This window comes from Notamacropus eugenii, chromosome 1 (assembly GCF_028372415.1).
Source record: "Notamacropus eugenii isolate mMacEug1 chromosome 1, mMacEug1.pri_v2, whole genome shotgun sequence".
Lineage (NCBI taxonomy): Eukaryota > Metazoa > Chordata > Mammalia > Diprotodontia > Macropodidae > Notamacropus > Notamacropus eugenii.
The window spans coordinates 332178407-332204600 of NC_092872.1; the positions used below are offsets into that span (position 1 = coordinate 332178407).

The following is a 26194-nucleotide window of genomic DNA, read 5'->3' on the forward strand; positions in this document are numbered from 1 at the left end:
CACACATAGAGACAGAGTGCACAGAGTGAATTGAAGAGGATGGGATCATATTTTTAAAAAATGAAATCAAGCAGTGAGAGAGAAATATATTGGGAGGAGAAAGGGAGAAATGGAATGGGGCAAATTATCTCTCATAAAAGAGGCAAGCAAAAAACTTTTTAGTGGACAGAAAAAGAGGGGAGGTGAGAGAAAAACATGAAGTTTACCCTCATCACATTCCACTAAAGGAAGGAATAAAATGCACACTCATTTTGGTATGAAAACCTATCTTACAATATAGGAAAGTGGGGGATAAGGGGATAAGCTGGGTGGGGGGGATGATGGAAGGGAGGGCATGGGGAGGAGGGAGCAATTTGAGGTCAACACTCATGGGGAGGGACAGGATCAAAAGAGAGAATAGAAGTAATGGGGGACAGGATAGGATGGAGGGAAATATAGTTAGTTTTATACAACACAACTATTATGGAAGTCATTTGCAAAACTACACAGATTGGCCTATATTGAACTGCTTGCCTTCCAAAGGGAAGGGGTGGGGAGGGAGGGAGGGAGGAAGAGAAGTTGGAACTCAAAGTTTTAGGAACAGCTGTTGAGTACTGTTCTTGCCACTAGGAAATAAGAAATACAGATAAAGGGGTATAGAAAGTTCTTTGGCCCTACAGGACAAAAGAGAAGATAGAGACAAGGGCAGAGAAGGATGATAGAAGAGAGAGCAGATTGGTGATAGGGGCAATTAGAATGCTCGGTGTTTTGGGGTGGGGGGAGGGGACAAATGGGGAGAAAATTTGGAACCCAAAATTTTGTGAAAATGAATGTTAAAAGTTAAATAAATAAATAAAAAGAAAGTGCTGGAGAAAATACAAATTATACATGAAAGACAGACTACTCTGACCCGCACTGCCTTAAGGCCAGGTGTGTTATCTTTCACTTACCCCCCAGGGTTTTCCAGTACCTTTACCTAGGTGGTGTCTAGGCTCTCTGCAAATAGTCTAGTCCCCACTCATGATGTTCCCATTGGAAGGACTTTCCTTTCTCTGCATCTCGGTTCCAATAGTCTTTAACAACTGGATTAACTTTTACATATTTACTTCAAAAAAGTGTAATCACATACATACAGATTTACTCCCCTAACACCCAACCCCCATTCCACCTTAGTCTCTAGCGAGAGGATGGGGATTAGGTTTATGGTAGAGCTAGCTTCCCACAGAGCACAGTCCCAGTTCCAAACCCTCCCCCTCAGACTAGAGTCCCTGGCTTCTATGTTGGCCTGGCTGACTGCACCATCCTGCTTGCAATCCTGGCTCCAAGGTAGTCATGGCTCTTAGTCGTAGTCCCATGGGGATCACCTCCAGCATCTGAAACTGAGGAGAATAAAAAACACAGAACAGAATCAGATACCTCGAGGCCCATTACTCTGAGCTGAGATAAAAGAAGGAGAGGAAGGAAATTTTTCTTCCTCTTACCGGTTCAATTCTTGGTGCTTATGCTGTGGGTGATATATGATCTTTACCCTCTGAACACAGCAGATAAGAGTGGGCCAAAGAGAGGCAATAAGATGACAATCTTGCCACTTTTAAAAATGGAGGCAACCAATCAAAGGAAGTAAGGGATATAGCAGTTTCAGTGTTAGGCAACCTGGACATGCTCCAAAGGCCCCTCCAAGGAGCTTCCATGTTAGGTGAGCTGGATGTGCCCAAAACATGCCCAGATTACATACAAATTAAAAATGTGTCACAAGTACACTATTTTTTTGAGATCTGGTTGTTAAACATTTACCAGCACATCCCTGTCATCACAAACAAGGCACATTCTAATCTAAGTTTCAGGGAATTAGATTCTTTAACTTGATTAACTTTTCCTTTAAAAATTTAGGCTTTTGGTTAAAGCTGATGCCAAAGAACTTCAGAAAAGGACATTGTCTCATTAACATTGATTAGGCCTTGATAAGGTTTTTTCATCCAGGTGGTACCAAAGGGCATTAGCCAAAATGTAATTCCTCAATATTTTACAAAACAATTAAAGCTTTAGCTTTATATTTTCACAATCCATATGAGATCTATATCTCTGAAAATATCTCCCTGAGACCACTTGAGAAATGACTCAATTCTCTCTTCACTGTGCATTTGGATAACACTTAACATAACTTAAATAAATAAATAAATAGTTAAATAATAACTTAAATAAAGGTTCTGGTAAGATTCATGCTCTACCCTTGTATATGTTGTTAGAGAAACTTAATTAATGTTTGTGAAATGAAGAGATGAAAGAAAAAAGGAATGTAAGCCTAGGATTCAGGGATCTTTTGTCTCAACAGGTAGAGGTTTTAGTTAGGATTTGGGGAAATGGCAGAGGGCATGAGAAAAACTGATTTATTATTGCCTATACTTATTAGCACTGACTATACACTAATAAAACTTACATTTAGTGCATGAAATAAAAAATTAACTTGGCTATTCAACAATGAAAACATCAAACCCTCTAGGATCAAAACACCAATGTGATTCTTTAAATATCCTGGTGGATCTTGTCCTTATAACATGTTCCTTCTCTCCCCAGTCATAAACTATGTGTATCCTCCAGTTCAGCATTTTGGCAAGTCTCCATGAATCAACATTGCTCTGAAATAAACACCCAGGATACTTTCATTTCCAAGGACAAGGAATATAGGAGTATGAGCCTTCAATTTTTAATGGTCCTAGCTAGGAGCTTTTATAAGTTGTATCTACATTCTGACTGGTGATTGTTACCTAAGCTTATGATGAAAGGAAACTATCAATCAAAACTAACATCATTAGCTAATGTTTTTCCTTTGTTTACCATATTTAGGGGACATAAAATGGAAACTTAAAACAAAATGAGGAACTGCTCATCCTAAAGTAACATATTCATTCCTACTATATATGGCCAGAGTCTTTTCAGAAACATAGACATAGTTGTTTTAAAAATTTTCAAAGACCCCGTGCCAGTTTAGATCAGTGGTCTCTCAACTTTTTTTGACTGTGCTCAAAAATTTTTTATTTGATAGCAAGAATATGTTGGTATTCTCTTACTGTCTCCTTCCTTGTCCTGGGTATCAACTCTATTGATCATTTTTGTTCTGTCATTTCAAATGTAAAGTGGAAACAAACTAAGAGCTAAGCAGTTTTGATTTCTCTGTTTCCAGTTGTCACTATATAGCATCAATTCCAAATGAGGGTCTTATCCCTTCTTTGATCCTTTTCTTATCTCTATTATAGCTAAAAACGAAACTCCTTTTGTGAAGCTTTATTTTAAGTTTCAATCACCAGTCCTATCTCATTCTAAACTTCAGCATTCTTAATATGATTTTTACAGTACTGGACCAAGTTCTTATATTTATCTTCAATAACTTGATCTTGCTTTCATTTTCTGTTTGTGAGTTTTTATATATATTCAGATTGTCATCTTCAGGAAATCCCTTTTTTTTGTCATTCCTGTAATTGTTTCCCTTTATGTCTTTAAAATTTCATTACTGAGCATCTCTTATCTCTCTTGAGCTGACTCCTCCAAAGCATTTTAGTTCATTGCATCCTGCCTATCTTTCCTCTCAACCTTTTGAAAATATGCTTTTCTGAAATTTAGGGTGGATGTCAAACCATCCCCAGGTTTCCTTTCCTCTGTCCCAAACTCTAGAAGAGTTCGGTCATTTCCCCTTGGAGTTCTATCATTTCCATTCCAAGTAATCGGTTCCTCTCTGTTAGTTAAAATCAGATTAGGAATAAAATTTCTGTCTTCTGGTTTTTCCACCTTTAGAATGATAAAATTATCATTGAGGCAACTGAAGAAGCTATTAGCTAATCTGCTTTTGGCACAGAAAAAAATAAAAACAAAGCTCTAGTAGTTGTCTTGATAAATGAAGTCCCTCATCACTACTATATCATGCCTCTGTACCAGGCTTGCGATCTCTTTCCCAAACTCCTTTCCTCTTTCTGTCCATGTGGTATATCCCACCATTCTTCCCTCTCCTCTCCTCTCCCTGAGATGGTAAGCAATCAGATATACATATGCAATCATGTCAAACATTTGACCAAATAACTTCAGATTCTTTCTCTTCTAACCTTCACCCAAATACTCTCTATCATGCTTCTGTAGTGCCAATGCAATATTCACAACACCTAGGTGGCTATGAATATGCCAGTACAGTTCAGAATCACAAAATATAACAGATTCTCCACATGGAAGACAGAACCAAAACATTTATTTGAACACCACAATGCCAAATCCCAATACCAGAAAACCAAATCCATCATAGCAACAAAGAAATCTATACACAATAACAATGCAGAGGGTACTACCATCCCCAAGCCTTCCTTTCTGTTAGGCTTCACACAAACCAGCTCCTTTAAACAAACCATAAACAGGCTCCCTCAAACAAAATCACAAACTCTCCCACTCATGCTAGTTGCTGCCTGCTCTCTTTTCCCCAGTTCTGACTGCTCTAACTCACTTTCTGTTCTACCCCTTCCTACTCCATCTGTTCATCAAACTCCTCCCACCACAGGCTCCATGTGACTCAGACTTCCATATGACCTAGGCAGGTCACATGGGCCTATGAATGGATGGGAAAGATTTTCCCATTTAAATTAACATTGCATTTGGCCCCAAGATCTTTTGTATTCATTACATAGGTCGGTGGGGCAACTGGTGTCAACAGAACTTTAACAGGGATAACAGAAATTAAGCATATAAACTAAAATCTTAGGGTGGGGCTTAAGCACAAGCACCTCATCACTCCTCCCTTGAATGAAAGGGGCCCCAAATCCCTTGGGATGAGAGGCAAAGGTCTCTTCTTCCATAGATGTTTCCTGCTGAAATTGGATGTAGAGCTGTCCCTGCCCCAAGAGGTCCCATCCGAGTGGGCAGTTCCTTAGGAGGCATCCAGAGCTTGTTCAATGCCAGGTCCAGGGGTGACACAGAACATCGGACAGGGGTAACATCCAGCTTAAGTGGTCAGGCATCTACAGGTGGAGGGTATTAAGCCTGCAGAAAACAAATCTGACAAACAAGGTGAACGAACAAAAAGCCAAAAAGAAACAAAGAGGCAATAACCACAAGCAGGGTAGATATAGGATCAGCCATGCTTCTAGAGTTCATGAAGCCATTATCATAGCCTCATTCACTGTTGTTTACTGTTTCCTAATTTGCAGATTTGAGGTAATCATTCTGTCTAGAGATGTACTTTCTTTAATCTCATCTGGGGCCTGGCCAATTTCCTATTCTCCCCTGCAGGTGTGATGAACTTAAAATGCAATATTTCAGGAGGATCTGTAGGGGCAATTATTATTTCCCTGCTAAGTCTAATATCAAGCCCATTTTCTCAATATTTTTTGTGTAGTTCATTAGTTGGAATGCCATCTAGTCTTCCAAAATCTACCCCTGCTCTCAATAGAGCAGTAAATAATTCTTTTCTTGTCTTTATTCTGACTTAGAATTCATTGGCTATTTACTCTTCTTTCTCAAGAAAATTTATCTTTTTCATTGATTCTCACGACCCAAGGTAGCAACAATTCTTCCATCCTTTGGGGAGACTGACTCAAAATAACTGTGACTTCCTACTGAGTAAAATCCTCAATTACCTCCCCAAACACTGTGTGGCCCCCTTGATTATCCTGTTTTCTTTTTAATATTGCACAAACTTCAGCCTCCTCACATAACTTTATTTCATTCTCCTCCCACACATCCTCCTGGCAGGTGTTTGGGTCCCAATCAAGTCCAGCCTAAGCAAAGGCTGCATGTACCTTCCTCTTGTTACCCTTTTGCTTATTTTTCTGAACTAAATGAATAGCTTTTTATTCTACCACCTGAAACCCTCTAGCTTGCTCCTCCAAAGGAAACTGAATGCTATAGCTTAGAAAGCTTGTCATACAACCCAGCTAATTCATTTTTCCATCTGAATTTTCTCTTACAGAAGCTTGCTAGAGACATCTGCTCCTATACATAAGGCGATAACTTGTCAATAAGGTCTATCCTTTCCTACACACCCCTGCCAGTTCTTTCCCCACTTCTATTGGTATTCCTTGCAAACATCTTTCCAAATCTCAAAGTTCTCCGTTTGGTAGCTTTGGTTCCAAGTTTTCGTAGAACCCTATGCTTTCAGCCCATTTTCTGCTAGGGAGTAATAATGTAAATCCTTCCATCATGAGATATCCATCCCTCTCTCTAAAGCCTTTCTGCCTCCAAATAGAAGTCTGATATTTCGCAATCTTATTCTCATTGCCAAATGTGGCACCAGTGTGCCTATGCCAGCACAGTTCTGAATCCCAAAATATAACACACTTTCCTCATAGAATACAGAATCAAAACATTTATTCAAACACCAGAAAGTCAAATCCTTCATAGCAACAAAGAAATCTATACACAATAACAATGCAGGGGGCACTTCTATCCCCAAGCTTTCCCTCTATTGGGTTTCCCACAAACCAGCTCCCTTAAATAAACCACAAACAGACTTGCTTAAACAAAATCACAAACAAACTCTCCTACTCATGCTAGTTGCTTGCCTACTCTCTCTTTCCCAGCTCAGACTGCTCTGACTCACTTCTTGCTCTATCCCTTATTGCTCTACCTATTCATGAAACCTTGCCTAATCATGTATGCAATACTAGAAAACTTTCCTAATCATAATGCCCTTGTGGTCAATAAATGGGGGGTAGGGTTCACAGGCTAGATCACGTACTTATTAGCTTTCCCTAAGGACCCCTCCCATTTAGTCCCTGTTAGTTTATCCAGGAACCACAACCAGATATAAGCACAGCGTCTGAGAAATATAGGTTCTTAAGTGGGTAATGCATCACACTGTATGCCTGAGCCACCATTTACTTGTCTGTCTATGAGACTATAGGGCTGAGGAGTCATATACTTATATACTTATGAGTGATAAGCTACCTGATCTCCTTAACTTGATAGTTCTGGAATTCGACAACAATATTCCTTGGTGTTTTCATTTTTGGGATCTCTTTCAGAAGGTGATAGGTGGATTCTTTCAATGCTATTTTGCAGGGGTAGTAATTCTGATCTCACACAAAGTAAAAGCAAAAAATAGACCTAATTAAGAGAGTTAAGGAAGGAAACTACATCTTGCCAAAAGATACCATAGACAATGAAGCAATATCAATACTAAACATATATACACCAAGTGGTATAGCATCCAAATTCTCTCTTAAAGAAGTTAAGTGAGTTACAGGAAGAAATAGACAGCAAAACTGTGCTACTTGGGGACTTCAACTGCCCTCTCTCAGAACTTGATAAATTTGACAACAAAAAAACCCAAGAGGTAAATAGAATATTAGAAAAGTTAGATATGAGAGACCTTTAGAGAAAACTGAATGGGAACAGAAAGGAATATACCTTTTTCTCAGTAGCACATAGCACCTACACAAAAATTGACCATGTATTAGGGCATAAAAATCTCAAAATCAAATGTAGAAAGGCAGAAATATTAAATGTATTCTTATCAGAGCTTAATGCAATAAAAGTCATATTCATCAAAGGGCAGTGGAAAGATAGATTAAAAATTCATTGGAAACTAAATAATCTAATCCTAATGAATAAGTGATTCAAAGAACAAATCACAGAAACAATTAATAATCTCATTAAAGAGAATGAAAACAATGAGACAGCATACCAAAATTTATGGGATGCAGCCAAAGCAGTACTTAGGGGAAAATTTAATTCTCTAAATTCTTACATTGACAAAATAGAAAAAGATCAATGAATTGTGCATGCAACTAAAAAAACCTAGAAAAAGGACAAATTAAAAACCCCCAATTATCTGGCATTTCAATCCAGGGAATGAGACTAAAGAGATGTGCTGGAGTAGCTGGATCAAAAGTCAATAAAAGGAACGAGTGGACAGAGATAAAGTATCCACATCTTTCTTCCACCAACCCCTGAAATGATGGTCAAGGCAAATTTAAGTCCATGTAAGTTCTCCCTTTTCTCTCTGGGACTTAGAATTTCTCTTTCATATGCAAGCCAAATGTTTCTTTCGCTTCCAAGGTAGGAAAAGAAATTTAACAACGAGAAGTTCATCTTATGAATAATACTGCTTAATCAGGCAGCTTTAATAAGTCATTGCAAGTCTTTACAGGTACAAATACCTTCCCATCACACACTCTGAACTCTTATGTTGACACTTTCAACAACCTTCAAAGATTTGTTTTCAATGAGCAAAAGATTCACTGGCATAAAAATTCTGTTTTCTTGTCAGTCCAAGTAAGGTACTAAACAAGGAACCCAATGACAAAACAAGAGCCAGTCAAAATGCATGGGTACTTGGATCCTATGGCCCCAGGGCGTCCCCCTGCCTCCCTACAACATAACTGATGGGACAGGAAAAGACATCATGGCTTTTGTTTAACACCACACTATGCTTTTAGTTTTAGTGAGAGCATTTACAGCCAGTTACTCACTCTTGAGGACAATTAATTCCTTTTGCGCTGAAGAAGCCAAAGGAAGACATGAGGAGAGAGAAATTACTAGTAACTGAATTAAACTCAAGAAACCAGAAAGAAAAAACAGCCATGTGTATAATAGAAAGAAAAAATTTCTGAATGATTAAAAAATCAGCACTGAGTTGTCTCCACAGAGGGATGAATTATAATAGACACTGAGGGATAATTTTGCAGAAAAAGATCCTTAAAAAATATGGTTTGTACTGAAGGGAAGAAAAAGTGCTCCAACATGGTCTGACTACTGGGAAGTTTGTGTTCATCACAAATTCATTTTCACCAAATGATCGTATGAAACAGGGATTGAGACCATTTGATTTCTGCCTTAACCGGGGCTAACAAATCCTCATTGGCTAGTAGGGGTGGGGAACCTGTGGCCTTGAGGCCCTCCATGTTCTCAAGTACAGCCCTTTGACTGAATCCAAACTTTACAGAAGAAATATCCTTAATAAAAGAATTTATTCTGTAAAATTTGGACTCAGTCAAAAGGTTATAGGACCTAGAAGGCCACAGGTGGTCTTGAGGCTGCAGGTTTCCCACCCCTGAAGGGAATCCTATCAGATTCTGACCCTGAGATGGAAAATGAGGTGGAAAGGACACAAATAGCAGACAAGCAGGAAACTCCCAGGGTTTCTTCTTGTTCTTGATGGTCATGGCCTTGGGGTGATACTTTGCAAATCTCTCAATCAATCCACAAGTGAACTGATTTGCCCCATAAGGCATGGAGGGACCTGGTTCTGGCCATCAGGATCTGGAGACATACACAGCTCAGATCCCATAATGGTGGCTGATGGGGCTCTTGTTCATTTATTTCCCACACTTGGTACAAGTGGTCATTTGGCCACACTCCAATAGGACACAGTTGACAGTTGAGTCCATGCAGATCTACATATATTTTCCTCTGCACTAGATAGTGCTGGCTCCTTATTGTGATCTGCAGTGCCAGATACCAAAAGCTGGAAGACCTTCTGTTCCTTGTATAGCCAAGCCACCCTCTCCATCAGCTCCCATTTCTCACAGCAGCCTTTGTAATTGACAAAGTTCTGAGCCAGGATCTCTTTGAGCTGCCATACAGTGAGGATCTCAATGTCCTCCATATTCACACAGATCAGACTCCATTGCCCTGGCATCAAATTGTCCTCAGAGTCAGTAGACTGTGTTTCATCCTCGGTTGAAGTGCTTGCTACATTCTCCAGGCATATCACTTCTTCTTGGTCCTGGGGCACATGGCCATCAGTCTTCATTTTCATCAGCTTTTCTTGATGAAAGGCTGTGGTGAGGAAACAAAGCAGAGACAGCAAAGGAAGGCACTGTTCCCTACTTAGTCCGAGCAGGAAATTCAGAAATTCTTCTTACAATCCAAGCACATGTGCTTCCTGGTTGTGTTTCCAAAGTGGCTCCCACAGTTTTTGTAGTTCAGAGCCCTTAAGGGAAAGGGAAGAAGCTATACCCAGTGTTGGAATATGCTTGTGTTCTCCTTCCCTGGGGCTTCTGAGCCTCCTCAGGATATCCATCCTGAGAGAATCAGTTGCAGCAAGTTGCCCACGTGGTAAAACCTGCCATTGACCCCTGCTCCACCTTTTTGGAGGCAGGGGCCTAGCTTGGGCACCTTGATCTGGGCAGGGTTGCTTCAGGTGTTGTGGCAGCAGTAGCCTTTCTACATCCAGAGAGAGAACTGATGAACTCAGAGTGCAGATTGAAGCATACCTTTTTTTTGCATCGACATGTGCATTTTGTATTGACATGTACATTTTGTATTGACAAGAGTCATACTACATGGATAGGCAAAGAGGGGTGGAGAGATATGTATTGCTAGAGGGAATAATCAAATGCATGTGATCACAGACCCATTTGAATATAAGAACACACGAAAATAAATGAGCAAAACCAAAAAGAAACATACAAATAGAGACTGTCAATGGGTCTATAAGCTTTTAAACTAGTTGCTAACCCCTAAATAAAAGATATGTATATTGATCTTAACACAGTAGAAACCAAAATTTCTACCTGTTTTTACAACTTCTTTAGAACTTCTCACAGGATATTTCAAAGGAAGAATTTTCAAGACTTGGGAATTTGTTGGCATGGGCAGTGAAGCAGAAGGAATCTGCTAATTCCAAGGCATTCAGCTTTGGGAGAATGGGGACATGATTAGGGAAGGCTTCATATAAAAAGGAACCTTTGGCCTGGGACTTGAAGAATGAGTAGGATCACCATGGGATCTGGCACTCTAGACAGAGGAAACAATTTGAACAAAGACACAAAAATGGATACGTGCAAGAAGTATACTTCATCATTATTGACCCGATTATACCATTACTGGTGCCTAAGGGCCAATAATAACGCTAAAATGAATTGCAGGAAAACATAGTTTTTATTATCCTCAAAGGAGGGATTTTTAATTATAAGAAGGGGAGATTACATATATTACTAGGCATACTTTTAATATTTCAGTGAATCTGTGATCTTATTGATGTAGATACTACATTGAATATTCCAATTTTTTGTTGTTCAGTCATTTTTTTGTTGTGTCCAACTCTTTGTGATTTCATTTGGAGTTTTCTTGTCAAAGATACTGGAGTGGTTTGCCATTTTCTTCTCCAGGTCATTTTATAGATGAGGAAACTGAGGCAAACAAGGTTAAGTGATTTGCCCAGGGTCACAGAGTTAGGATGTGTCTGAGGCCAGTTTTGAACTTAGGAAGATGAGTCTTACTGACTCTAGGCCCAACACTCTAGCCATTGTGCCACCTAGGTGCCTTACAACGTCCCATATCCTCCTACAAATTCTCAATAGAGAATCACGTTTTTGACTTTCCTTTATGTCTTCATACCTCTCTCTTGGTATGGTATGTTTTACAACACTTCTTGCAAGTAAGTCATTGTTGTTAATATTTTGCAATCTACTTGCAGTTACGATAAGTCTCTCTTTGGAGCTTTGGAGCCCTACAATTTTGAGTATTTGGAGATCACAATGTTCCATGATTTAATGCTTTATAGCAACAATGGAAAAGTATTATTGCCAAACAGATGTGTTTTTGCTTCACAGAGACTCTTTTGGGGTTGTTGAAAAAATTTCTCTAAATGAAAACAATATACTTTCTTCCCCCATTCAGCTTTGAACTCAAATCCTTGTCTATCTGCTATGTCTATTAAGCTACATATAATAGCCAGAACAATACACATTCTTCAATTTCTTGTTGTTTTTCTAGTTAGGATTGTTAGAACAAACACTTTGGAAGGGCTGTGAATTTCATTTGGGAAGCTCCTGCCTTTTGGGGCTTGGTGAAAAACATAATGTCAGACAGAAACATGCCTATTCTGATTCTCCTCAGTTTCCTTTCAGGTATCATCATCCATATTCTACTCCCCAATTGTGGATACCTTAAAACTCTGTCCTGGGCCCTCTTCTTTCTCTTTATAGTCTTTCTCAGTGACTTCAACAGCTACTATGGATTTAATTATCATATCTATATCTAGATAGCTTCTAGATCTCTCTTTGTCTCTCACACGTGTGTGTATAGATGTATGTGTATATATATATATATATGCACACATATACACACATATCCACGTATATATATACATACATGTATATATATATACAATGTAAATGTGTGTGTATGTGTGTACGTGTGTGTGTGGGACTAGAGCTCTAGTCCCACGTAACCAACTATTCGCTGGATATTTCCAACTAATATCCTGTAGGCGTCTTATACTCAGCATGTCTAAAACAGGTCTAGTGATATTTTCTCATAATCTATTCTTATTTTCAGGATTTTAATTTTTAAAAAAATCATTTTGAACTTGACAAACATTACCTAACAGGTACATTTCCACATACAAAAAAAAGAATGTATGTGAAACCAGAAATCTCTACTACATGCAGCTTATTTTTTAAAAAAATTACAAATTCAACACATTATTATGATAATTGTGATTTTAAAAGTGTATTGTTTGATATTGTAGTTATAAATGATATAACTCCAATATGGAGTCACTTAGGCTATGTGGTCCTGGTGACCATAAAAATATTAGCAATAACAGATAGTTTTTAACAATACTTTCCACTGTCCTGACTTATTCTGACCGTGTGTCAAACATGTAAATTATTTATGCTCTTCTTTAGACAAGGTGATCCCAGTCTACTTCAGTGGCTGAAAAACAACTCTCATATCTGGAGCCTCTGATCAAAAACTCAAATCATCACTCATTTTTTGGTTCTGACTAGGAAATTCTCCCTCCTGTTTGGTATTGATAAGTGAGCAGAGGAATTTCCTTACCACATTTGGGTCTGATTAGGAATGCCTCCTCCTATATTTGGCATGGATTACTTATTCTCCACCAAGACCATCTTTAAGGTATAAAACTTCTCTTCTCAGACCCTACTTGGAGACGTATGTACTCCCACCAATATCTTTGCCACTGTATTATGGACCCTGTGTTGCCAGATCTCTGTGTTGCCATATAATGTGTGTATATGTTTGTGTGTGTATTTTGTTTTTTGCCTGCTTGCTGCACCCACATACTAATAAAGCTCATGCTTGTACTAACTTCCTTTTAGGTCTTTAACCAGAATAGGAAGGCCAAATGTAGGAATTAGTTCCAAAGCTGTCCGTCTCCCTCTGAACTTCATTCTTTTCTATGCATTTAAAAAATAGCCAAGGGGACATCGCTACCACTCCCCTATTCATTCTTAACACCAGCCCTCCCTTGTAAGACTAGACAAGCAAAGACAAATCCACACATTGGCCACAACCGTGTAAAGGTAAGATTACATTTATTATACCAATTCACTTAAAAGTAATGACCTTTGTTAGGTAAGAATATTTCTTGATTAAAACAATTTCAGAACTAGCTGTAAACCTCTTTGAATCAGTCAAAGCCAGTGTATGAAAGACTTGGTTTTCCTAAGGAATTTGTAAAAAGAGGAGGAACTGTTTCAGAACACAAAGATTGCAAGAAACATATTTCATCATCAGTCTTTTGGAGTCATGACTGGTCATTGCATCTATCAGAGTTCTTAAGTCTTTCAAAATTATTTTTCTTTACACTGTTGTAGTCATTGTATAAATCATCCTCTTGGGAAGCTCACTCCAGTCTGTATCGGTGCATGCAAATCCATCATATTCGTCATTTCTTACTGAGCAATAATATTTCACTACATTTACATGCCATCATTTATTCAGCCATTCCACAATGGATGGGCATCTCCTTAGTTTCCAGCTGTTTGCTATAAAAAAATTACTTTGAATATTTTGTGTGTGGGCCTTTTTCTTTGATCTCTCCGGGGGATCTATGCTTAGCAGCACTGTCACTGGAAGATATACAATTTCATGACTTTTTGGGTAGAATTCCAAATTGTTTTTCTGAATAGGGGTAGAAACTCATAGTTCAGCCAACAGCATGAAAGCTTGCTGGTTTCTTGTGTCCTTTCCCACATTTGTCATTTTTCTTTTTTTGTTATCTTTGCCATTCCTCATACTGGGTATGAGATGGAACATTAGAATGGTTTTAATTTGCATTTCTCTTACAATGGAGCATTTTTCATATGGATGCTGATAGCTTGCATTTTTTTCTTTTAAGAACTGTGTTTATATCCTTCAATTATTTAATTACTGGAGAATGATTCTTGTTTTTAGATATTGAATTTATTCCCTGTATATTTTGGAATCAAACATTTAACATATACAGGTGTTATAAAGATTTCCTTCTGATTTAATTGTTTCTCTTCTTATTATATTATATTTTATTTTTTAAATTACGTGTAAAAACAATTTTTAGCATTCAGTTTTTAAAAACTTTTAGTTCCAAATTCTTTCCTTCCCTTCCTCCTATCTCCCTTCCCTGAGACAGCAAGCAATTTTATTTAGGTAACACATATGCAGCCATGCAAAATACATTTCCATATTAGTTGTGCTATGAAAGAAAATACAGACAGTTCCCCCCCCCCAAAAAAAACACCAAGCAAACCATGAACAAATTAAAGAAAGTAAAAAACCAGATGGGGCAGAGCCAAGATGGCAGAGTAAAGGGAGGGACTCACTTGAACTATCTCCCAAATCCCTCCAAATATCTGTAAAAAAAAATGACTTTAAACAAATTCTAGAGCAGCAGAACCCACAAAAAGACAGAGTGAAACAAATTCCCAGTCCAAGACATTCTGGAAGGTTGACAGGAAAAGTGTGTTGTACCAGGCTGAGAAAGTAACACAGTCCAGTGCAAGCTGCATCAGCACAGACTGTGCCCCAGCAAACCCAGAGTAGGGCTCAGAGGACTGAATCACTGGCAGCTGTGGTGGTTTTCAGACTTCTCAACCCATAAATGCCAAAGACAACTTAGAAGTTCAGTAGGACAGGGCTGTTGGACCTGGGTGAGAGAGGATCACAGTTCAGCCTCAGCCCTAGCACAGCTCCAGGGCAGTGGTGGTGGCAGTGGGAAGTGGCTACTTCTGGAACTCTCAGCTCACAGACCATAAGGAGATTGAACAACTGATCAGAAAGAGATTGGAGGGATCTCTGCTGGCCCTGAAACAGGACTCTGTTGCTTTGTCCATTCTTGAATCTGGGTCATAGTCCTGAGTGGCTCTCCTGGGGTGAGGAGGGGCACTGGCATAGCAGACCTTGTGGCAACAGTGGAGAGGGAATTCTTCTCATAGTTCCAGGGCAGAAAAGAGTCCTTGTGGTCACTCATAAACCAGAGCACAGTCCAGGAGAGGAATAAACACCTCTTTTTACATCATACTACCTTGGAAGAACTGAAAACTCACAGGTCCTTAGAAGTATCTCTGAAAACAGCTGTACAAAATTCTGGAGCTTGGTACAGTATGCCCTCCACAGTGGAAACAGAGCCTTACCTTAACAAAGCGTTAAAAGTCAAGTAATTGACTGGGAAACTGAGCAAACAATGGGAAAAACCTCAGACTATCAGAACCTTACTTTGGTGACAAGGAAGATCAAAATATACACTCAGAAGAAGGAAACAAAGTCAAAACTACATCCAAAGCTTCCAGGAAAAATACGAATTAGTCTCAGGTCAATAGAAGACCTCAAAAAGGATTTTGAAAACCAAGTTAGAGAAGTAGAGCAAAAATTGGGAAGAGAAATAAGAATAATGCAAGAAAATCATGAAGAATGAATCAACAGCTTGCTAAAGGAGATTCCAAAAATATTGAAAGAAATAACACCTTAAAAATAGACTAGATTGAATGACAAAAAGAGGTCCAAAAAGTCAATGAGGAGAAGAATGCCTTAAAAAGAAAAATTGGCCAAATAGAAAAGGAGTTCCAAAAGCTCACTGAAGAAAATAATTCCTTAAAAATTAGAATAGAACAAGTGGAAGCTAATGACTCTATGAGAAATCAAGAAACAATAAAACAAAAGTGAAAGATGAAAAAATAGAAGACAATGTGAAATATCTCATTGGAAAAACCACTGACCTGGAAAATAGGTCCAGGAGAGATAATTTTAAAATTCTCAGACTACCTGAAAGTCATGATTAAAAAAAGAGCCTAGACATCATCTTTCAAGAAATTATCAAGGAAAACTGCCTTGATATTCTAGAACAAGAGGGTAAAATAGAAATGGAAAGAATCCAAGGATCACCTCCTGAAAGAGATCCCAAAATGAAAACTGCCAGGAATATTATAGTCAAATTTCAGAGTTTCTAGATCAAGGAGAAAATATTCCAAGCATCTAGAAAGAAACAATTCAAGTATTGTGGAACCACAACCAGGATAACACAAAATGTAGCAGCTTTTATGTTAGGGGATCAGAGGGCTTGGAATATGATATTCTAGAAGTCAAAGGAGCTAGGATTAAAACCTAGAATCACTTACCAGACAAAACTGAGTGTAATCAGTTAGGGGGAAAATCAAAATTCAGTGAGGTTGAGTAATTTAATGCATTCTTGAGAAAAACCAGAGCTAAATAGAAAATTTGGCTTTCAAATACAAGACTCAAGAGAAGCATGAAAAGGTAAACAGGAAAGAGAAATCCTAAGGGACTTACTAAAGTTGAACTGTTTACATTCCTACATGGAAAGATAATATTTGTAACTCATGAGACCTTTTTCAATATTGGGATAATTGGAAGGAATATATGTAGACAGGGCACAGGGTGAGTTGAACATGGAAGGATGATATCTAAAAAATAAAATTAAGAGGTGAGAGAGAGGAATGTACTGGGAGAAGGAGAAAGGGATATGTAGAGTGGGGTAAATTATCTCATATAAAAGAGGAAAGAAAAAGCTTTTACAGTGGAGGGGAAGAAAGGAGAGGTGAGAGGCAATGAATACTCTTATCAGAATTGGTTTAAGTAGGGAATAACATACACACTCAATTGGTTATGGAAATCTATCTTGCCCTACAGGAAAGTAATGGGGAAGGGGACAGGAGGGGGCATGATAGAAGGGAGGGCATATTTGGGGAGGAAGTTATCAGAAGTGAACATTTTTGAGGACCAACAGGGTGAAAGGAGAGAATAGAATGAACGGGGGGGAATAGGATGGAGGAATATATAGTTAGTCTTTCACAACATGACTATTATGAAAGTGTCTTGCATGACTCCACATTTATAACCTATATCTAATTGCTTGTCTTCTGGATGAAAGTGGGTGGGGAGGAAGGAAGGGAGAGGATTTAGAACTCAGAATTTTAAAAACAAATGTTAAAAATTGTTTTTACATGTAACTGAGAAATAAGATACACAGGCAATGGGGTATAGAAATCTATCTTACACTATAGGAAACTAGAAGGGGAAGAGGATAAAAGAAAGGAGTGGACAGAAGAGAAGATAGAAGGTAAGGCAGATTGGGGGAGAGGTAATCAGAAGCAAAACACATTTGAGGAAGGTCAGGGTGAAAGGAGGGAGATAATAGAATAAATGTGGATGGGGGAATTGGATGGAGGGAAATACAGGTAGCAATAGTAAGTGTGAAAAAATTTTTTAAAGTAAGTTTCTCTGATAAAGGCCTCATTTCTCCAACATATAGAGAACTATGTAAAATTTATAAAAATAAGAGCCATTCCCCAATTGATAAATGATCAAAAGGTATAATCAGTTTTCAGGTAAAGTAATTACCTGAATGGTAATTACCTAAATACCATATGACTATAGCCATATGAAAAGATATTCTAACTCATACTGATTGAATAAATGCAAGTTAAAATAATTCTGAGATACTACCTCAAACCTATTAGATTAGAAAACAGGACAGAAAATGTAAATGACAAATATTGGAGGAGGTGTGGGAAAAATGAGACATTAATGTACTGTTGTCAGAGTCATGAATTGATTAAACCATTCTATAGGGAAATTTGGAACTGTGCCCCCCCAAAATATATAACTATGCATACCCTTTGACATAGCAATACTACTACTAGGTTAGCCTAAAAGAGATAAAAAACAGAAAGGAAAAGGACCTATCTGTACAAAAATATTTGTAGCAAATCTTTTTGGGGGTAAAGAATTAGAAATCGAGGGGATACACATCAATTGAGGAATGGTTGAATAAAGTTGTGGTATATGATTATGATGTAATACTATCGTACTATAAGAAATGATGAACAGGATGCTCTCAGAAAAACCAGAAAGACTTGCATGGCCTAATGCAAAATTGAAATCTACTGTATACAAATTAACAGCAATATTGTAAGATGATCAATTGTGAATGACTTGGCTATCCTCAGCAATACAATGATTCAAGACAACTCTGAAGGACTTGGGATGAAAAGTGCTGTCCAGCCCCAGAGAAGGTGTCTGAATACAGATTGAAGCAAAATTTGTTTTTTGAAGTTTTTCACTTTATTTTTTTCTTAAGTTGTTTTGGTTTTTTTGTATATGTTTTCTTTCACAACATAACTATTATGAGAGAAAAAAAAAAACAAAAGCAAGAAACCCTATCATTGTTATGCTGTCCATCCCCAGAGAAAGAACTGGTGATGTCTGAATACAGGTTGAAGTATACTTTTTAACTTTCTTTTTCTTTTGTCTATATTTTCTTTTACAATGTGACTAATATGGAAATGTTTGGCAAGACTACACATGTATACCCTATGTTAAACTGCTTGCCTTCTCAATTGGGAGGGGAAGAAGGGAGGAAGGGAGAGAATTTGGAACTCAAAGTTTTAAAAATGAATGTTAAAATTTGGTTTTTACATGTTACTAAGGAAAAATAAAATGCTAAATAATTTTTTTTTAAAAAAAGAAAGTAAAAAGCAATATGCTTTGATCTGCTTTAAGATTCTATCAGTTATTTCTCCGGAGGTGGATAGCTTTTTTAAAAAAATCATTTGTCATCTTATTTTAACTATTGATTTTGTTTCTGCAAAAGATTTTTCTTTTTCAATTTTAGATATTTCAAACAGAATTTTTCTTTTTGTCCTGGGCAACACATTGTTCCCTCACCCCTCCTCCCCCAGCTTTCCCATCTGTGATTCTACCATTCTTCTTGACACCCAATTTTGGGACTGTGGAGTCATGCTGAACCCCTCATTCCCCCTCACCCCACGTATCCATGTAGTTGATAAGTCTTATTGATTTTACTTCAATGACATCTCTCCTATCTGTCTCTTTTTCTCCACTCAAATGACTATGACTGGTTCAGGCCCTCATAACTTCTTGCCTGAATTATTGAAATCAACCTCTAATAGATCTCTCCTCTATAATCTATCTTCCCCACAGTCGCCAAAGTGATATTCCTAAAGCACAGATCTGATTACTCCTCTGCTTAACAATGCCCAAAGACGCTTATCTTCAACAACTTCTCTGAATGCCTCTGACATTTAGACCCTTCATAAACTTGATCTCAGCTACATTTCCAGGCTTATGACTCTATTTCATGGACTCTGATCCAGTCAAACTCCTTTTTTTCTGTTCCCCACACACAACATTCCAGCTTTCATTTTGGTACTTTTGCACAAACTATTCTCTTACCTAGATAGATTCCCTTCTCAACTCCTTTGTCTCCCTTAAAACTGAATTCAAACATTACTTCCTTTGGGAAGTTTTTCTAGATATGTCTCCATGATGATGCCTCCTCTCCAAAACGACCTTGTATTTGCTTTATATAATCTTTTTTATGTAGAATGGTTGTACATGTTGTTTCCTCCAATATAATATGATGTTAGGGCCTATATCTTTTTTTAACTTTGTATCCCCAGTACCTAGCATATAATAACTGCTTAATAAATATTTGTTGATTGATTATATTTATGTATATCTTACATGTATATTGATACATTAAGTATTTTATGAAATTTGTGGTTATTTTGGATGGAATTTTTCTTGTTAGTTTTTCCTTTTTTTAAATCACTACTGTATAAAATTATTGATGATTGCTGTGGATTTATTTTGTATCCTGCCAGTTTACTAAATCTAGGTTGCTGTTGCTTTTCAATTGTTTCCAACTATTTATGACCACTTAGACCATAGCATGCCAATATTGTCTGTGGGTTTTTGTTGGCAAAGATATTGAGTGGTTTGCCATTTTCTTCTCCAGTGGATTGAGGGTAAATAAAGGTTAACTGGCTTACTAATGATCACATGGCTAGTAAGTGTCAGTGGCTGAATTTGAACCCAGGTCTTCTTGACTTCAGGTTCATTGCTCTATCCACTGAGTTGCCTCATCGCTTCTAGGTAGCAGGGTTGATAAAGCAATGGACATGGTGTCAGGAGAACCTGAGTTTAAATTCATTTATCACCTCTCTAGATCTTAGTCTCCTCATCTGTAAAATATAGATAGTAAAAGTACCTACCGTAGAAAATTGTTGTAAGGATCAAATGAGATAATGTATATAAAGTGCTTTGCAAACCTTAAGCACAAACCTAAAGGTACAATATAAATGATATTTATTATTATCTTGGTCAGTTTTGGGGGTAGATTCTGAGGTTTTTTTATGTATGCTAGTAGACCATCTGCAAATAAGAGTAATCCCATCTCCTCTTTGCTGTTGTTTATACATTTCGTTTTGTTCTTTTGTATTATTGCTATTGCTAGTGACAGAATAATTGTTAATATAATGAGAGAAATTGTTAATACTAAAAGTAACATTACATACTAAGTCCCTTAATCACCCTAGCTATATCATGAATTCCAGTAGTGCTCTTATATTCCTACCCCTAAGATAATGTCGATTAGGTTGAGCTGAACCACATGCTAGGTCTCCACCCAGAGATTTTACCTTGTAAAAGAACCTAGCTTAAGCTGGATCTCAGATTCTGATGTCATTGCCCCCTTCCATTGGGATTCATGGCATGAAGAACAACACAGCCAGAATGAAGTGGTTTTCCTTGCCTGAATTGCCAAGGGCAACTTGGGCCTCATGACCAGTCCTTGTTACATCATATGACCTCTGCCTCTTCCCCTCCAAAAAGTATAAAGAGCCTTTCATGGATCTCTTAATTGGGAAACATATTGTGCTCTGCACTCATGGGACATCCTCAAGGTAGTTGGTTTGCTACTCTATTATCTCAATTAAAGATGCTTTATTTCTCAACTCATGGCTTTGATTTATTTCAAGATTTGACGCTAATATTTCGAGAATTATGTCAAATGATAGTTAGGGTGTATCTTAGGAAAGTGTCTAGTATTTCTCCATTACAAACATATTAACTCTTGGTTTTAAATATGTGCATTTGATCACATTATAGCAGAGTCCTTGTATGTCTCTATTATTTAAATTTTTTTTAAAAAATGGATGATTACTATATGTTGTTGAACATATCTGTCAAAATAATGCAGTTTTTGTTATTTTATTTATGTGATTAATTATCTTATTGTTTGCCTAGTGTTGGATCATCCTTGCATTCCAATATGATCATATCCAACTTGGACATGTGAATTATTTTCTGGATATATTTCTGTGGGCAGCAAGGTGGCACTGTGGTTGGAGTGCTGAACCTGGAGTCAGGAAGATCTGAGTTCAAATTCAGCCTCAGACACTAGCTGTGTGACACAGGGTAAGCAGTCACTAGAGGAGTGAAGCAGGGCTGTGTGCTTTCTTCCATGCTTTTTAGCAAGATATTTTCAGCCATGTTGTCAGGTGCCTTCAGTGAGAATGAAAATGACATCAAGGTCAACTACTTCAAGGTAAATTGTTTAACTTGAAAAGGCTACAAACCAAGATTAAAGTGAAGGGAGAGTTGGTGCATGACTTTTTGTTCTCAAATGATTGTGCACTCAGTGTAGCCTCTGAGATTGAGATGCAAAAAAATATGGATCAATTTTCTGCTTCTTGTGCCAATTTTGGCCTAACAATTAACACCAAGAAAACAGAGATTCTCCACCAACCACCATGCCATCCATCCATGGAACCATCAGTTATAGCAAATGGAGAAATTTTGAATGCTATGGATAAGTTCACTTACCTTGGTAGAATATTTTTCTAGGAATCTACACATAGATGATGAGGTTGATTCATGCATTGATAGAGCTAGCTCAATGTTTAGAAGGCTCTGAAGGAAAGTGTGGGAGGGACTAAAGATCGACAAAGATGCTGTGATGACATCTTTGTTATATACCTGTGAAACCTGGACAATATACAAATGCTGTGCCAGGAAACTGAGTTGCTTACATCTGAATTTTCTTAGGAAGATTCTGAAGATCACCTGGCAAGATAAGGTACCTGACACTGGGGTCCTTTCTCTAGCTGTCAAGCATTTGGATGTCAAGCATTTAAACTCTATTGCAGAGAGTGCCAACTCTGATGGGCTGGCCATGTTGTTTGAATGACAAACATACATTTGCCTAAAAAGACTGTTTTATGGAGAACTCACACAAGGCCAACACTCACATGTAGGTCAGAAGAAGCAATAAAAGAACACTTTCAAGGTCGTTCTGAAGAACTTTGGAATTGATTGTGAGACATGGGAGACACTCACATAGGATTGTCTAGCATGGCATACCTGCATCAAAGAAGGCAGTGTGCTCTATGAAAAAACAGAATTCCAGTAGCTCAAAGGAAATGTATAGTGTGCAAATTTAGAGACATCTCTCCTCCATGTGTTAATACGGACTATTTGTACCTGACTTGTGGTAGAGCCTTCTGAGCTTACGTTGGTCTAAACAGGCACAGTACAACACATTGTACCTTGACCCCAACATAGTGATATCATTTCTGTCCTTTCCCAGAACACAGGACAACAATTGATTGAATAATCCTGGCCAAGTCACCTAATCCGGTTCCTCATGTGTAAAATGAGCTAGAGAAGGAACTGGCAAATCATTAGACTATCTTTACCAATAAAACTTCAAAAAGCATTATGAAGAGTCAGACATGACTGAAATGATTGAACAACCACCACAACAACATACGTTTCTGTGGTTTCTTTGGAAGAATGATTTTATTTGAATTTTTTCATCATTGTTCATTAACAAAACAATCTATGGTTCTTAATACTTTGTCTCTCCCTGATTTGGGTCTAGCCATCTCATAAAAGAAAGTTTGGTAGGAAGCCTTCTGTCATTATTTATTTGGATGACTATTTTTTAGCGTAGGCATTAATTACTCTTTAAATATCTATTGTGAATTCAGATCTTGAATGGAGGAAGGACTCTGCACCTAAGGGCCTTCAGAGTAGTGGCACCCGCCCTATAGGCTACAACTTCCAGTTCAGCATCCATAACCATCATCCAAGAGAGAAAGCCCTGTGGAGACAAAGTCCAGCTACTGACTTTAAATGAGCTACAGAACCCATTTCCTGTGTAGGCATAGCTAACTGAAGACCTAGAAAAGGAAGTTCTTACCACCAAAGAAGTTGGCATTGTCAAATAATTCAATATCAGACACATATACACTTTTATCAATTAAAATGGCACTAATGAAGATGCATTACCACCTGACTGGCTACTGGACCTTCTCATTTGCACTGCATCCGAATGGTCTATCTGGATGTTAGAATGTGAGCTCCTTAAAAGAATGGGGACATCTCATTTTTTTTTGTATCCTCCATGCTTAGCACATTGCTTTGCACATAATGATCATTTTAAAAGAGTGTTTTCATTCATTTTATTCATTCATTTGAAAATTCATCTGGCCCAGGAATTTGGCTCTCTAACAATCACTGCTTGTTTTTATTTTGCTCAGTTTCTTTATCTGAGATTGACTTGTTTAGAAGCTCTTTTTCTTGCTTTGCTGATCTGGGTATTTTATGTTGTTGCAGATATACATTTAATGTTCTTAGAATTTTCAGTTTTCCTGGCATATAATTGTATTTAGTATTCTTCAAGATTCTCTGTACTGCCTCACTGGTGTGAATTTACCTTGTCAAATTTTATTTGTTCATAGCCACCAGATGGCACTGGCAAGTAGGGTAGAGAAGTCAGTATTTTCCTGAGCCTTGAGCTGCCTATACATGCTCAGGGACCTCGATACCCCCTTCTCTTCATGTGGGCCGAAGGAGTTTCCCTACTACTTTACTCCAATTCAGAGATATGGTTTTCCCTTGCCCAGTAGTTCACCCCCTCCCTTTGCAGAAGCTTGGCTTTCTTTCAGGCATAGCACTGGTTTTGCCACTGGGCATTCTAGGATGTGGGAAAGTCTCTTGCTTTCTCACTCAACCAACTCTAGGGTTTTTAATGGCTCATGTAAATCTGGTCCTAAGGATTATTCTCTATGTTTAATACACCTCTCATCTCAATTAAATGTGGCTCTAGAAATAAAATATAAGAGATGACACTTCCCCTCCTTCCACTGCAGAGGTGGTGCTTCACAGGAATGGAATATTGCATATAATATATCAATGTATTGATAATTTTTGCTAAATTTTTGATTCCTTTTTATTTTTAAAAAAATTCTTTGGCTTCTGGGAGCCAAGATGGTGGAGTTAGAAATATGTTGCTCTCATCCTCCTTTATTGACCTCTAAAAGCCCAGAAAATATCACCCCAAGGAAAACTCTGCAACAGCTGAGCCAGCAGAAGGATGAGGTGCAGCAGTCTTGTAGCCCAAGAAGCTTGGGGGATTAATGGGAAAGGCCTCCCTTGCTCTGGGAAAGGGGGAGCAGTACAGGACAGGAGGCATCCCAGCAAGCTAGTGGCAAGCCCTACCATAGCAAAACAGGGGGAAATTCTGAGCCCCAGGATGGGGGAGCAGACCAGCACCAACACCAGGAACCCCTGAGTACCTCAGCAGAGGGCAGGAGAACCAGTAGACACCAGCTCAGAAAACCACTACTGTGTAGCAGCCAAATGGCCCAGTGCTTCAGCACAAATCCAGGAAGCAAAATCCAGGAGGCCCAGCTTCAGGTTGGCAGACATTCTCTAGAAGCCAACCATTCAACTACAAAGTCCAGGTGAGCAGGCATCCCCAAAGGGCCAGTCTCCTTAACTTGAGAGCTCCAGTGTTGCTGACCTCAGCTAAGTATCATGTATGCTGCCAGGCTCCTACAACCTCCACCTGCTAACATCTGAGGCCTTAGCACACAAAGCCAGTGACTAGGTCCTGGGTTCCCAGCACGAGAAGCTTGGGTCAGTGCCTTCTGTGCTCCAGCAGGAGAGTTCAACTCTAAAAGTCACGAATTAGGCAAATACCATGAGGAAAAAGCAGAAACTGACAATGACCATAGATTCTTATTATGGGGACAGGGATGATAAAGGCACAAATTCAGAGGAAGACCACATTTCAATATACTCACATCTGAAACTTTAAAGGGGAATACAAACTGTTCTCAAGCTCACAAAGCCTTCTTGGAAGAGCTCAAGAAGGATTTTAAAACTCAAATATAGGAGGTAGAAGAAAATTGGGAAAAGAAATGAAAGGTATCCAAGAGAGTCAATAGCTTAGAAAAGGAAGGACAAAAATTGGCTGTAGAAAACAAATGCTTAAAAAATAAAATAGGCCAAATGGGGAAAAAGTACACTGAAGAAAAGAACTCCTTAAAAAATAGAATTGGCCAAATAGAAAAGGAGGCACAAAATCTAATAGAAGAAAACAACTTGTTAAAAATTAGAATTGGGCAAATGGAAACTAATGACTCTATGAGATATCAAGAATCAATCAAGCAGAAACAAAAGAATGAAAAAATAGAAGAAAATGTAAACCTGGAAAATAGATCCAGGAGAGACAATTTAAAAATTATTGGTCTACCTGAAAACCGGGATGAAAAAAAGTGCCTGAACAACATCTTTCAGGAAATCATCAAGGAAAATTGCTCTGAGGTCCTTTGATAGTCATCAAAAGACTCCACTGAAAGAGATTCCAAATTGAAAACATCAAGGAATAGAGTAGCCAAATTCCAAAACTACCAGTTCAAAGAAAAAATACTGCAAGCAGTCAGAAAGAAATAATTTAAGTATCATAGAACCACAGTCAGGATTATGCAGGGCCTTGCAGCTTGTACATTAAAATATCTGAGGATGTGGTGATATTCTGTAAGGCAAAGGAACTTGGATTACAACCAAATATCCACCATCAAAAAAATTTGATCTTCAAATATAAGACTCAAGAGAGACATAAAAAGGTAAACAGGAAAGAAAGAAACAACAACATGTTATTAATAAAGGCAAACTGTTTACATCCCTATAAGGGAAGATGACACTTGTAACTCTTGAGAACTCTATTGTTATTATGACATTCAAAAGGGGTATATTTAGACAGAGGATATAGGTATGTTGACTTTGATGTGATGATAAAAAATCTATGTGGTGAAATGGAATTGTACTGAGAGAAGAGGAAAGGAGGAGGCAGAGAGTGGTAAATTATATCACACAAAAGGTGCCAAAACCTATTACA

General features: G+C 38.1%; 1 pseudogene; it reads right to left on the reverse strand.

Annotated features, from left to right (window-relative positions):
- Positions 1-9209: 9209 nt before the first annotated feature.
- On the reverse strand, positions 9210-9709 carry LOC140517469 (E3 ubiquitin-protein ligase rififylin pseudogene; annotated as a pseudogene).
- Between the last annotated feature and the right edge of the window lie 16485 nt (positions 9710-26194).